This window comes from Cydia strobilella, chromosome 8 (assembly GCF_947568885.1).
Source record: "Cydia strobilella chromosome 8, ilCydStro3.1, whole genome shotgun sequence".
NCBI classification, from domain to species: domain Eukaryota; kingdom Metazoa; phylum Arthropoda; class Insecta; order Lepidoptera; family Tortricidae; genus Cydia; species Cydia strobilella.
In genome coordinates this window covers 8,804,497-8,817,767 of record NC_086048.1, presented here as the reverse complement: position 1 = coordinate 8,817,767, position 13,271 = coordinate 8,804,497, and the positions used below count along the sequence as shown (strand labels likewise).

The 13,271-nt window shown below is 35.1% G+C and overlaps 1 protein-coding gene across 1 annotated transcript in view; it reads left to right on the top strand.

Annotated features, from left to right (window-relative positions):
* Positions 1 to 13,271, top strand: part of LOC134743578 (protein amalgam-like) — a 58,612-nt gene that overhangs the window by 24,662 nt on the left and 20,679 nt on the right. The window lies entirely within an intron of this gene.

Here is a 13,271-nt window from a genome sequence, read left to right as displayed (position 1 = left end):
ACTCCTTTTTTTAAGAACCCCATACTGTAGCCCCTCGGGAAAAGCCTTTTTATTGTTTCTAAGTGTAGGGAGTTGGTTGTTAGTAGTTAGTTAGTTATTTCTAGAATCTTAGGATTTTAGTATTTATAATTTTATATTAAGTATACCACTTTAGTACCTATTTAATTATAGATTACTGAGAATCATCATAGCTCCATAAATAATATAATAAATACTATAACCACCGTGTGGCGTTTTTACCCAGTAGCAAACGTAGAAGTCCAAGAGCACGTCACTGTCCCAGTACTCAGTACAATGTCATCTAAAATCACGACATTAGCAGTAAGAGGTGACAACACCAACAGTGAGTCAAGTATTGAGCGTTAGCATTTCAAGCAGGACGTGTACCTTAACTTGATGGTTAATTCAAGTTTAAGCCGATTGACAATTAACATAGGACAATATCATTTACTAGAATGGAAAAAAGGTTAAAATTTGAACCATCGGATAGTATCTACTATCTACCCCTTTATAAAGCTTGATGGCTGTTCGCTAATGGCGTCGCAGTATGGCTTCAAAGGCCTAATTACGGCCAATTTTGAGGGTCATGACTCTCGATACGTGATATCAATGGCATGAGCGATTAGCTTTGACCACACACACATAACCGAATAGACCTCGCATTTAAGATGAAAGTGGAGGACCCGCGCGTAATCGCCTTTTCATATAAACGTAGTCCTCATTTTCCTCTCTGGATATTAACATTATTGAAAATATTTTGACATAGTTTACGTTTGATTTTTACAATTTATAATTATTGTTTTTTTTTTATGAAATCTGTTTTTCGCACCTAATTGTTACAATAATCAAAAAATCGAAATAAGTCAAACATAGGGGCATAGCTGTGTTTAATATACATCAAATTATGTAAAAGTATTTTCCCTAATGTCAGTATCCAGAGAGGAAAATGGGGACTACGTTTGTATGGAGAATCGGCCGCACCCTTTCCTCTTAAGGTCAAAAAAATTAAACTATAGTCCACTATAAACCTATGTTAAAGTTATTTTAAAATAGGTCACAATTTCAGAATTTCTTAGCATTTTGTATACAAAGAAATAACTTTAATCTGAGAAAGATAGAAGAAATAATTTTTGTACAATTTTTGTCAACTTAACCGTGATCAGTTCGCAAATCGATACAAACTCGAACCAGGCGAGCAGCCAGGCAAATGAGAAACTGCCTGGAAAATAATTAACACAAGTCAAAATAGTTTCTTCATTCTATTTATGTCGGAAATATATATATTAATTTCCAGTTTTTGAGAATTCATTGACAGTATGAGCAAAGGTATAGGTACGTCTACGTCAGCAATTTTTGGGCTTCGTTAGACGTCTCAGGTTCAGAGGTCAGAAACGAAGATGAGAGACTAGAGAGCTACGAGTATATATCTGTGGCTTTGAAGTTTACGTAAGTATACGTATCACAATTAGGTCAGAACGGGGATTTGAATCAATTACTGACAAAGGGCGCCGACTTGTTCCGTGCAAATTGCTTCCATCTGGATGCGCAGTTCCATTCCAGAGGTACTTCACGGGGCGCAATTTAAATTTTGTGGGACTCGGGCCTCCCGCGAAAATCGAAAATCGTAATTTCGATAACTGCCTCTATCACTCTTGCGTATTCAAGCAACAGAGAGGCGAATAAACAACCGAACGAACGAAGTGGTTTGCGGTCGGCCCCTAGGGCCAGTGTAGGTCACATTTACATGCAATATTATTAATTTCGTGCCAAATTGTCTGTGCTTTGAGAATTGCTTAGTGAAATTTGTTATTAGAAAACTAAAAAGTACCTAATACGTGCTTTTGGTGTTATCGTCTTCTTTTTTACGCATCATAAAAAAACTAGTAGATGAGTAAAATAGTGACCGAGCTAGTGCTTTTACGGATAAATTTGGCATATATGTATTAGGTATATGAAATCCCAGTGTTTTCCCGCTTTGTAGAGGAAAGCAACAATCCGCAAAAGGTTTCCGGTACTCAATATGTTAGCTTCCTCCGTTTTCTTGAATTCAAAATAATAATAAAAAGTCATAGTGATGCAAAAGTATAATACCTGTATCCCTTATCAAAACCGTCGAATAAGAAACGCGGAAGGTTTTAATTACATATAAACTGAAATTTATGCCGATTGGGCAGTATAAACGAAGATTCTCACATTGCTTTTGACATAATATTTAATTACTCACGAATATCAGAGAATCAAAAAGAAATAAGTCTATTTCTTGTAAAGGCTACTGAAGCAAAATATACGTCTCGTGAGCCCTAATTAAAGAACGTGACTTTATACGCTGTAAGATAGAACATCATGCACACTAAGAGGCTTTTTGAACGTGGCTAGACATAATTAATCTCGTTCTAGGATTAAATAATGTACCTATGTTCTGTAAAATTTTACACGGTTTGAGGTAAAATAATATAGGAAGTCTCTTTAGTGAGTTACATTTTTTAGCTTAATCTGCATCTTAGACCATACCATACCATAACCATATAAGAATGTACCTATATAAGTGTTGAAAGCTATTAAATGTATATTCTACCAAATACCTCCGCTTTGTTGAAACTTAATATACATATCGTTAATATCATGATTTTTTATTAAACTATGTATAATATATATGATGTTTCTTTTATGACTTTAATAAAATAATATATTAGGTACTTATATATCTACGGTGCTTTGGTCGATCTGCGACTGTAAGTAAAGTTGCGACTTCGATTTATGGGCTTATTTAATTAAGGCTTTAATAACAAGTAAGTATGTCGATACTTATAATAAATATCTAGAAATTATTGTCCAAAAACTAATAAGAAAGCACGTAGCAATACGTGCACGTAGCAATCTACGTAGCAATATTGAGAAAGTCTTAGCTTAGGCAGCACTTATTAATGTTGACTTTCTAAGAACTAGAAGATTATTTGCGTTCTGTCAGAGCACGTGAAAAAGGCCAAATTTAATTAAAAAAATATTTTTTAATACAGTTGCTCAAAAAGTGCTACTTTACGAGGCTGTTTAGCGTGCGGAAAGTTGGTTTTCGCGAACTAGTCCTTTTTACATTTCCAATTTTTTTAAATTTATACTTGTTCCAATTCATGACTACTTATTGATGAGTGTTAATATTAGTTTCCTTTAAACGTCGTAATCAACATAAAAACCTACTGTTAATGTAAGGTTACGAAAAATATACATATTTCATATTTTATTACTTACCTCTTCATCATTATAACACGTATATTTTTTTTATATTGAATATTGAAAAACCGTTCTTAATAAGTTGTCTGAATGGAACGGAACGCCTGTCAAAGAAGAGGCGTTTTTTCTTTCTGCTTTAAGTTTCCAAAGGCAACATTCGATATTGTTTTTAAAAATTTAGTATACACAAACAATCGTAATTAACGATATTTGGGTAATAATAGTACAATGTTTTATATTTACAATTGTTTCTCTTATAGAACATGCATTTAAAAAAAAAACTTTCATTGAAGTGGGTTCAATAATAATAATACCCAGCTAAAAAAACACCTCTTCATAATGTCAATGTCAATGATGTCACAGAATTAATAATATAAAAGTTTCGAATTCCTTACTTGTTGTTTTTCTTATTTTTTCGCAACTGTATTAAAAAACGTCGTTCGATACACGTGCGGAAATGTCATTCTTCACTCGTCCCGAGTCTATCTCGGTACTCGTGAAGTAATGACATACTTTCCGCACTAGCATCGAAATGTACTATTTTCTGTTTACTGACTCATAAACAAACTCTTGATGCTCGAAGCTACGATTGTCTAAATAAAAAAAAATAAAAAAAATATCTTTAACAAAAACCATCCAGCGAATTAAAACTTTGTTCTCGGGAACATTTGTACGTTTCGTTTGGGCCTGGAGCACTAAATGGGGCAACTTTGCCTTCATAATTGCTCTTCCGAAGGACAAATGTGGTGCCGACACTTTACCTTAATATTTACGAGTGTGAGCCCCTATTCGAAGGGAGACCAGAGTGGAACATTTTGACAGTAGGCTTTGTTCTACTTATAATTGGTGAAAACTTAAGCAATTTGCAATAAGGTTTAAGAATTGTCAGTACGGCAGTACGAGTACGTTTAACACTATTTCTGTTTAAAAATACGATTAACATCGTAGTAAAAAAAAAGATAAAAGACATTTATTCGTGACGATCACAACACAAGTACGAACATGTACAGGCAACAACAGCAAGAAAAGAAGAGATCATCAAGAATGGACCCAACTCAGCATAATGCCAGCGCTGGTCTTCCGTAGGGCCCATTCGGTGTAGTTCAGTCGCTATCAGGGCCAAGGTGCACAAAAATATCTGAACATGAGCTTTAACGACTTGCTAGATCAGAACAGATCAGAACAGATTCAGATCAGATCGAAACACCTTTGCCGCTCCTATATATCTGAGAGCGACTATACTTAATAATGAAATTCGGGGCACAAATCAAGACACTTCGAAAAAGGAAAACCGTCAAATGGCCCGTAATAAGGCAGCCATTGTAAATTGTTTACGCTTGTAATTGCTACATAATTTGCAATTTGTATACTGAGATCAAATAATAATACACACAAATCGAATGTTTAATGTAAGTGTAGATTCATTAAGGAAAGGGTAAGTAATTTTTTTTGCGAATTTGACCTAAACTTATTAAATTTTTTCCTTCTTTTGGCCTCAGAAAAGCGTGGTTAAAATCTTTCGGTTTCCTCGTGAACACCTTGTATAATATATATCAATTATTAATATAAAATTCACAAGATATTACGCTCACTTTGTATAATTTTGAATAATATAAGATTTGCATTGTATAAAATTCGAATCGTATAATGTCAAAATGTCTCATTTGTTTTTAATAACATTCAATATAGATAATTTTCATGTTGTGTAAAAGTTACATTTCATAAAAATTATATATAAAGTCACATCAGTTGTCTAAGAACATAAAATATTCTTATTTTGTACGGCGGTTGTACGTCGTGCACGACGTACAACCGCCGCGGACATGCGTTTTATCATTTAATAACAAATGATTAACCGTCCGTCCCTATACTGATATCTTTTGCTGCATAATTTTTTAATGTTATGCTCATATAAGATATATACCTAACCACCAACATACAAATCCACGCGTACAAAGTCGCGGGCAACAGCTAGTAACTAATATGCCACTAGTCAACTTCGGCGCCTTCGACCTACTATAACGTTTTCTCAACTACAAAGAGTGAAAGCACGCATTAGGACCTGTGAATGGAAACACATTATGTAGGAAATGAGTTATGGCAACTATAAGTCTCACTAATGGGCATGAAACGTAAGCCACTGTCTCTAGGCAGGTGAAATTCGGAATGGCGTCAACTCGTAATGACTAAATGACTTGCGAAAGTGATGTCGATGCCTGTTTACGTCATTATTTAAGGTATTATAGCCCTTCCATTTAACTGAAATAGCTTGTGAGTATTTGCGCGTATGGATCCTTATAGTAGAAGTCTAGACGAAAACTATGTGAAGTTTCTTTGGATTTGATTATGTAAACACTGTACGTATAGTATCTATATTTAGAACTGCCGGGAACTATCAGGAACATCATGTACAATTGTACATAAATGCAATGTACATATTATCCTAATCCGCTTGAGTTCTAGCTATAGTCCGTCAAGAAATTGTTCTTCCTACGTAACTGTCCCATTTTTGACGTAAAATACTTAAAGTAGTTAAGATCATACAAAACAATTTTTCGGCGTGGCTTTTACTCTAAAAGTCTTCTAGAAATCGATTTTTGCGCATGTCATTTCAGATATGGGTGAATATTGTATCGTCCATTCAATTTGATGTCCTCAACACAAATATATGAGATGGCAAGCGCGAAAGTGGTGGAGGTAGTTGCTGTGACGTCATAAAGTCGGTAGTACAAAATTTCTTTCTTTTAAACATGCTATATGGGGTACCAAATGAAAAGGCTTTGTGAATAGATCACAAATATAACATACTGTAACATTTTCACTACATGGTCTAACAGATTATTAGAAAACGTTCGATCATTTTATAACAAATGACCGTGAATCCTCTACATAATGTTGAAAAATAATTAACCAGATACATACATACATATAATCACGCCTATTTCCCGGAGGGGTAGGCAAAGACCACGGATTTTCACTTGCTACGATCCTGACATACCTCTTTCGCTTCCTTCACTTTCATAACATTGCCCATATAAACGCTCGCCGGTTTAGGGTGCTCTTGACCTGGCCTTTCTTCAGGATTTCCCCGATCTGATCAGAGAAAGTCCGCCGAGGTCTGCCCCTTCCAACTCCCGTTTCTACCTCTCTCTTATACACTCTCTTTAACCAGATATATCAAAAAAATAAGAAAAGTAGGTACATGAAGTTGAAAAACAGTATAATTTTCTGTTACATTAAACTGCAACTATTATTAAGAGGCCGTAGTCGATTTTGGAGCAAAAATTTTAAATTGATAGATTTAGTCGTTGAAATTATACAAGTTTTGTTACGTAATATCTAAGTAACAAGTATTGGTTTCTATTAGCACGTCTTCTCATCTTGCCTTTTAATAATGAGGTCGTAAGCGTGCGTCACCGGTAATATATTAAAAGAAGGGGCAGTTTTTAAAAATTCATCAAAAATTTATGGTAGTAAATTATACAAATTGATGTATAAGAATAGTTTCAACAAATGTTGTAGATTGTTTAAGTATCAAAATTACGTTGAAATTAAGTCGATTTTCAGAGAAATTGTCACTTGTTTTGAAGTAATTTCTGGAGAAAATTGATTTCGTCTAACTTTCATTTACACTACTTCAAAGTCATAATAATAAAAATGTATTCTGATAAACGTCAAGTACAGGATATGTGTAATACAAAATTACCATGTTTAGCCGTCCAAACTTTACGAAATTTACAAATAAGAGCGACAAAATCAGTGCTTTACGCGCGTTTACCTAAACGTCCACCAGAAAAGCAAACATTACTAATTTAGTGAGTCTGTTTTCAACAAATTGATCTGATAAAAGGTAAGATAAGAAGATGCGCTAATAGAAACCAGTACTTGTTATTTCAATTAGGTAACAAAAAGTGTACAATTTCACCGACTAAATCTATCAATTTTACATTTTTGCGACTAAAATCAACACCGGCCTCTTAAAACAAACAATGAACCGACTGTTTAATATATTTTTGAAATAGTCTTTTCACTAGCTTTCATTTGGTACCTACTACCCATATTGCAATAGTAAGAAAAAAAACTGCTCTGTTATCGCACTGTGCGTACGGCCATTGCGGGGCCCACTCAATAGGTTGGCGAGTCACCACCTGTCTTTCACAATTTTGAGACTACTTGTCACGGCAGGAGGACTGGATAATAGGCTATGCTTCCCATAGGCTAATATCCAGTCCAACCAACTCACAAATCAATCCTGGCAGGGACCATCTCCGGATGTATCATATTGTGCGCTCGGGGATGGTAACCGCCACGTGTATCCCTTGTTTTTAGATTAATTTGCGCTGTTGGCTTCGGCCCCACGCATGCCTCCTAAAGATCCGGGACCCCATGGTCCCGAGATGTGGCAAGGACAAACAAATAATAATATTCACCCATATCATCATAATAAATCCATAAAGTCATAGTACCTGTACCTATATACTTACGGCATAATATTTAACGGAAACAATCAATATTTCAAAAAATTCTGCACTACTACAAATTTTTACTATTTTTAACTTCACTATTTTCAGTAAATTAAGTACCTGGGCGTTTTCTAAAATAAATATATATATTTTTTTTTTATTTAATTTATTTAGAAACAAACAGTCTCTTATATTAATAACTTGTTACAATGTAGGGTAATAGACTTATATACCTACAGTTTCCTAAAAAATAGTATGAAAACCATGTGACTTATATAAATACTAAATTAAACTAGAAATATAAATTCCAAGTTGTCAAAACAATGTTACAACAATACTCTTTCATTTTAACAAAAATAAAACAAGAATGGAAAAATAAAACAAAAATGGATAAAAAATGGATAAAACTAAAATGGATAAATTGTAAACAAAACAAAAGTGCAATTAAAGTTAATTTTCTAATTAAAGCCTGTTAAAGCCTATTAATACACTTCAAGGTCAGGCGTTTGAAGGTACAAAACTTGTTATTGAAAATATCTAAATTTTGAAATTTATTATCATACATCCTGCAAGCTCTTCTAATGAAACCGTTTCTCGCGTATGAAGTTCGACTACGGGGAATATAAAAGAGGTTCTTCTTTCTACATGCTCGCTCACAACGACGGGGTACTCTAAAGGAAATAGATTTTAATAACTCAGGGGCGTCGATAATGTTGTTAATGACCTTATACAGAATAATAACATCAGTGCGTTCGCGACGCAAGCTCAAGGGAGAAATATTATGTCTTTTTATAGCGGTATTGAAATATTGAAATATTGAAGATCATACAATACAATTTTCAAATCAAATCTTCAAATCTGGACATTCTTGGGCTCATTCTACTCAGAATCGACAGCATTCTCTATTCTGCCATTTAAAAAAAATCTCCCAAAATGTCCATTCCATTACGTCATGTTTTAGTACGAAAATTGTATTCACTTGTATGTGCGTGACGAAGTGGAATGTACAATTTTCATGCAAATTTTTGGGACATTTTTTTATCATCAAGATGCTAGTGATTTTGAGTTGAAAGAACCCGAAAACACCAGGATCTCTGAGAATCAGTTTTTCAATACATATTTATTTTAGAAATAAACGCCCACCTAGCAAATGCCATGGAATTAATAATCTGTCCTATTAAGCTTACATTACCCGCCCGTTATTTTCTGTCTTACCTAATGGTAGACTGATAACGAATGGCATCAAGTCCGCCTTTTGTATGAGAAATTTATATTTTTTGTGGAATAAATATTAAATAAATATTTAACCTTAGTAAGGCCTAAACAAAACAAACTCCCTTGAAATACGCCTAACCTCATAAATTATGAGAGTTATAGAAAAGCCAGCAGTAATGGATGTAGACCACAAATTAAAACTTTTGAAAGGGCACACTCAAAAAGTAAAAGGTTATTCAATTCTTTCATCTCCCGAAATATTTATCCCAATTTCACGTCTATTCAAATATAATTGAGATTTTTAACTCCGGTTTTATTATGAAAATGTTTAGTTAGTCAGTCGGAGCGAAATGAAATTGCGTAGGTACGGGCTACGGACCTAATATCACGCCATTAGGAATGATTTATTGTAGGTACTTATATTTTTTTGTTAAATAAAGTACTTTCCAGGGGATCTAAATACTCGTAATCCCATTCGAAGGTAAGTAATTAAAGACTTTCAGCAGTTACCTAAGTATCTTAAAGCAAGATTCAATTTAGTGCACTATTTCGATTTCATTGCCTCAATTTATAGTTTATAGTTAACTCATCGTGAATTCTTCTTGGCCGTCCGATTTTTGTAAGATTGTATTTTCTTTTTTGCAATAATGGATAAAAAAACAACGGGTTGCATTCCGGGAGTGCCGGCAGAAGTGAAAACTTGAATATTGTATTATATCATTTAAAATGATAGTACTTTTATACTGATAATTAAAGCAATTCGTGCAAAATTATTCCCTAATCATTCCAAAATATCAATCACTTTAACAATATTTTTTATTACGCTATCGTACACAAACATAACAATTTATATTGCATATATTAAAAATTTTACACTTCAGAACTATTACAATTATTTAACATTAAAAAGTTTCTCTCAGAATAATCAACTTCCATCCATAATTTCGATCAGGTCACGTGTCCGTCTTACGAATTTTCAATCTGTCGGTCACGTGACCGCGAAATCTGTCGCGAGTTTAACATTTTTTTCTCCATCACACAAACTGCGCAGCGCCGCTAAAGAAGTTTTCACTTCAAAAATAAAACAAGTTTAACCAATGCAACGTAACCTTTTGGTTAGTAACATTGCTCGCATTGCATTTCACGCTCAACATTAAGCGTATCAATATCAAAACCATAACAAATTTTAAAAACTGAAACTGCTCCGGGAGTGTGTCGTGTTGAATAACAGCAACCATTCAGACCATGATTGGCGCTGGCGTGTAGTTAATTTGCGGCATACGCTGTCTGCATATTTCTGCTACTCTGTGAATAATCCGGTTTACAGGGTGAAACAAGAGGTTTTACAGCTTTAGGGGTTATTTAGCTATAGGGGTTATTTAGCTTTAGGGGCTATTCATTTTTAAGGGTTTACTGGGTGTAAGACACCCAGCATCTTCGAAGAAGGTTAAGTTTTTAAGCCATATAAATATCACAGTCTGAAAACATAGACATATGGTTTGAAACGCTTCATAATTAGGTACTTATTGTGTGTAAATAAAAAAATAGTATCGAAATTATGGTACATACCTACCTATTATAAACATTGACAATCATCTTCCATGATTTATTAACGAACGAAAGTCGACGAATCTATATTTTTAAAGTATATCTAAATACGAAAACATTTTTAGGGCCACTTGCACCATCCCACTAACCCAGGGTTAACCGGTTAAACCTGGAGTTACCATGGTTACCAGTACAATTTAACATTTTGTTAACGGTTTAACCGGTTAACCCCCGGGGTAATGTTGCTAATACAATACAAATACAATGTTATCACTATCAATATTTATTTATCGTTCCATTATTGCTCGGAAATGGATGTAGGATTTATGCCAGTGATCAAATGTATGGTAGGTATTTAACAATAATGGAAACGAGCCAAGACCTAAAGAATCTTTGGATTCTTTGGCTCATCTTAAAGTTGGCGACGGCGACAATCTGGTCATTAGTAAATGTTATACACGCTTTGGTAATAATGGTTTAATGGCAACTTTTTGAAACGCCTTTGATCTTAATGTTTTCTAAATGGCACTTATGTGAAATGTAACCGTATGATAACTGTTTTGAATGATTCACTAGTTCAGTTTTACTAGACTTATATTGACCGGGATATCATATCATCATACGAGTATCATATTATATCATATCATATTTATTGACAATATTTATAATATTATATGTCATTTTTATATTAATAGATTGTATAATTATTCTAAAATAAACAATAATATTTAGGTACATTCGTAAAAAAACTATAACAATTATGTAATAATACAATTGATACTAAAGCTCAACATTCAAAAATTCGTCATAGCTGTAAAATGTGTGTTCGAGAAGCCAAGGCTTCAGTCTAGCTTTAAAGCATTGCAGCGACGGTGACGAGGTGACTGTCTCCGGCAACCTATTATATACAGTAGGACCCATTAAGTGGGTCAGCTTATTGGACCTTGCTAGTCTACGTTTTACCGGGAGAAGTTGGTTAGGGTTCCGTAGCGTGCAGGCTGAGTCGGCGCGTTTTTTATATTGAGTCAGGTTGGTATACACGTGAATAGCGACTTGTTGCATCACTATTGACGGCAGAGTCAATATACCCAGTTCTTTAAAATACGCTTTCGCGGAGGTATCCTGGCTTACCTGCGCCACACACCGCACGGCTCTTTTTTGTAGACGGAAAACTCGCAGCCAGTCGACGGCGCGCCCCCATATCTCCGCGCCATACTGCAGCACCGAATGTATTGTGATGGACCGTGATTACCTTTTGTATTGTATTCGAGGCTCCTGATATTTCGACGCAGTTACATGCATCATGTTCACGGGTAACTGAAGATAGCGGGTGGGTGTCAAAGTTGTGTAGACCGCGCTCGGTCTACCCTCAGTCGTGCGCGTCCATATTCCGGTCAATATAAGTCTAGTGTATCCTTATGCTTCAGTATAATTGATGTTAAAAACGTACGCTTTTTCACAATATTTCAACTGAGTTAAATGCAAAAGCACAGTCTATAAAACAATACAGTCATTCCACGAAGCCGTCTAAGCAGGGCAATCGTGCGAGGGGCGAGGGGTCTGTAGCGCGCACCCGAGCTGCATACATCTCCATTGTTAGTAGCTCGGTACTACTTACAGGGCTAGCGTGTCTTATAGTAAGTCAAGTGTAAGTCTTGGGCAGTTGTGCTAATGTCTGTAACAACCCTACTGTGTTCTTGTGCGGTGTCGGCATTTACGCAAACATTAAAGGCGTCGGTCTACTGCTACTTTTTACACTGTGGCAAAAGTGTTAACTTTGCTGTTGACAGCATAGCGCTTGTAAATATTGCTATGTGATTTTCAGTCAAATTTTAAGAGAAAAAAACCTTATGTATTCGTTTTCTGGGTTTCATTTCAGTATTCGAAAATCGAGCACATGTCGGAAAATATTTTCAAGCTCCGCGACGACAGGCTCAGTGCACAGCTAGATAAACCGAAGGGTAGTTCACAATGATACGGTTTCCGGTCACGACGACATCGGCTGTGTGTTAAATACCTAAGCCACGTTGCTTCCAAAACGGATGTCGTGGGATCAGACACTATGAATGCTGGCTTGTACCATTGCGTTTCTCGGACATCATCTCCATAATCTGATGTACCACGAAATGTCATTGAATATTTACCAGTAGCTACCCTCTTGTCTACCAGAAACACCTAGAAAAGCCTAGTTACAGGGGCAATGGATAATGTAAAGTTTTAGGGTCGGTTGCACCAAACAGTCTGTCACCATTTTACCGTTCGCCAAATTTTATTGTATGGAAAGTTTCATAGTTCTCTGCTGCTTGACGTTAATCAATCTGTTAATTGTGGTTGGTGCAACTGGCCCTTAAACTACCAAATTCAAAACCGTCCAGCGACACAATTGGCGAATTTCTACAAGAATTTGTACTGCGTTCTTTGTATTCCAAACAAACCAGGAAGTGAATTTCTGTCTATACGCTGAACGGTTCGCACATCCGAATAGCTTTTTCCTACTATTTTAAGCCATTCCCAAGATAAAGTGTATCCTATATATAGATAAATTTATATACATACTGTCTGTAGGAACCAAATTTAACCCAAATATGTTAACCGTTCTGTAATAAGTCATCTAAATATTCAATATTTCATATTTCAAATATGTCTTAAAATATGAAGTTTAGCTAACATTTTTAATTAAAAGGTACCTACGGGAAGAGGTAATAGTCAGGCGGTTGAGCGATTTACAATGAAAGCATTCGTTCCACCCATTGGTCCAACCTAACTCAATGGTTACCTATTGGATTAGTTGGCTACACGCTACTTTTTGATTTAAAA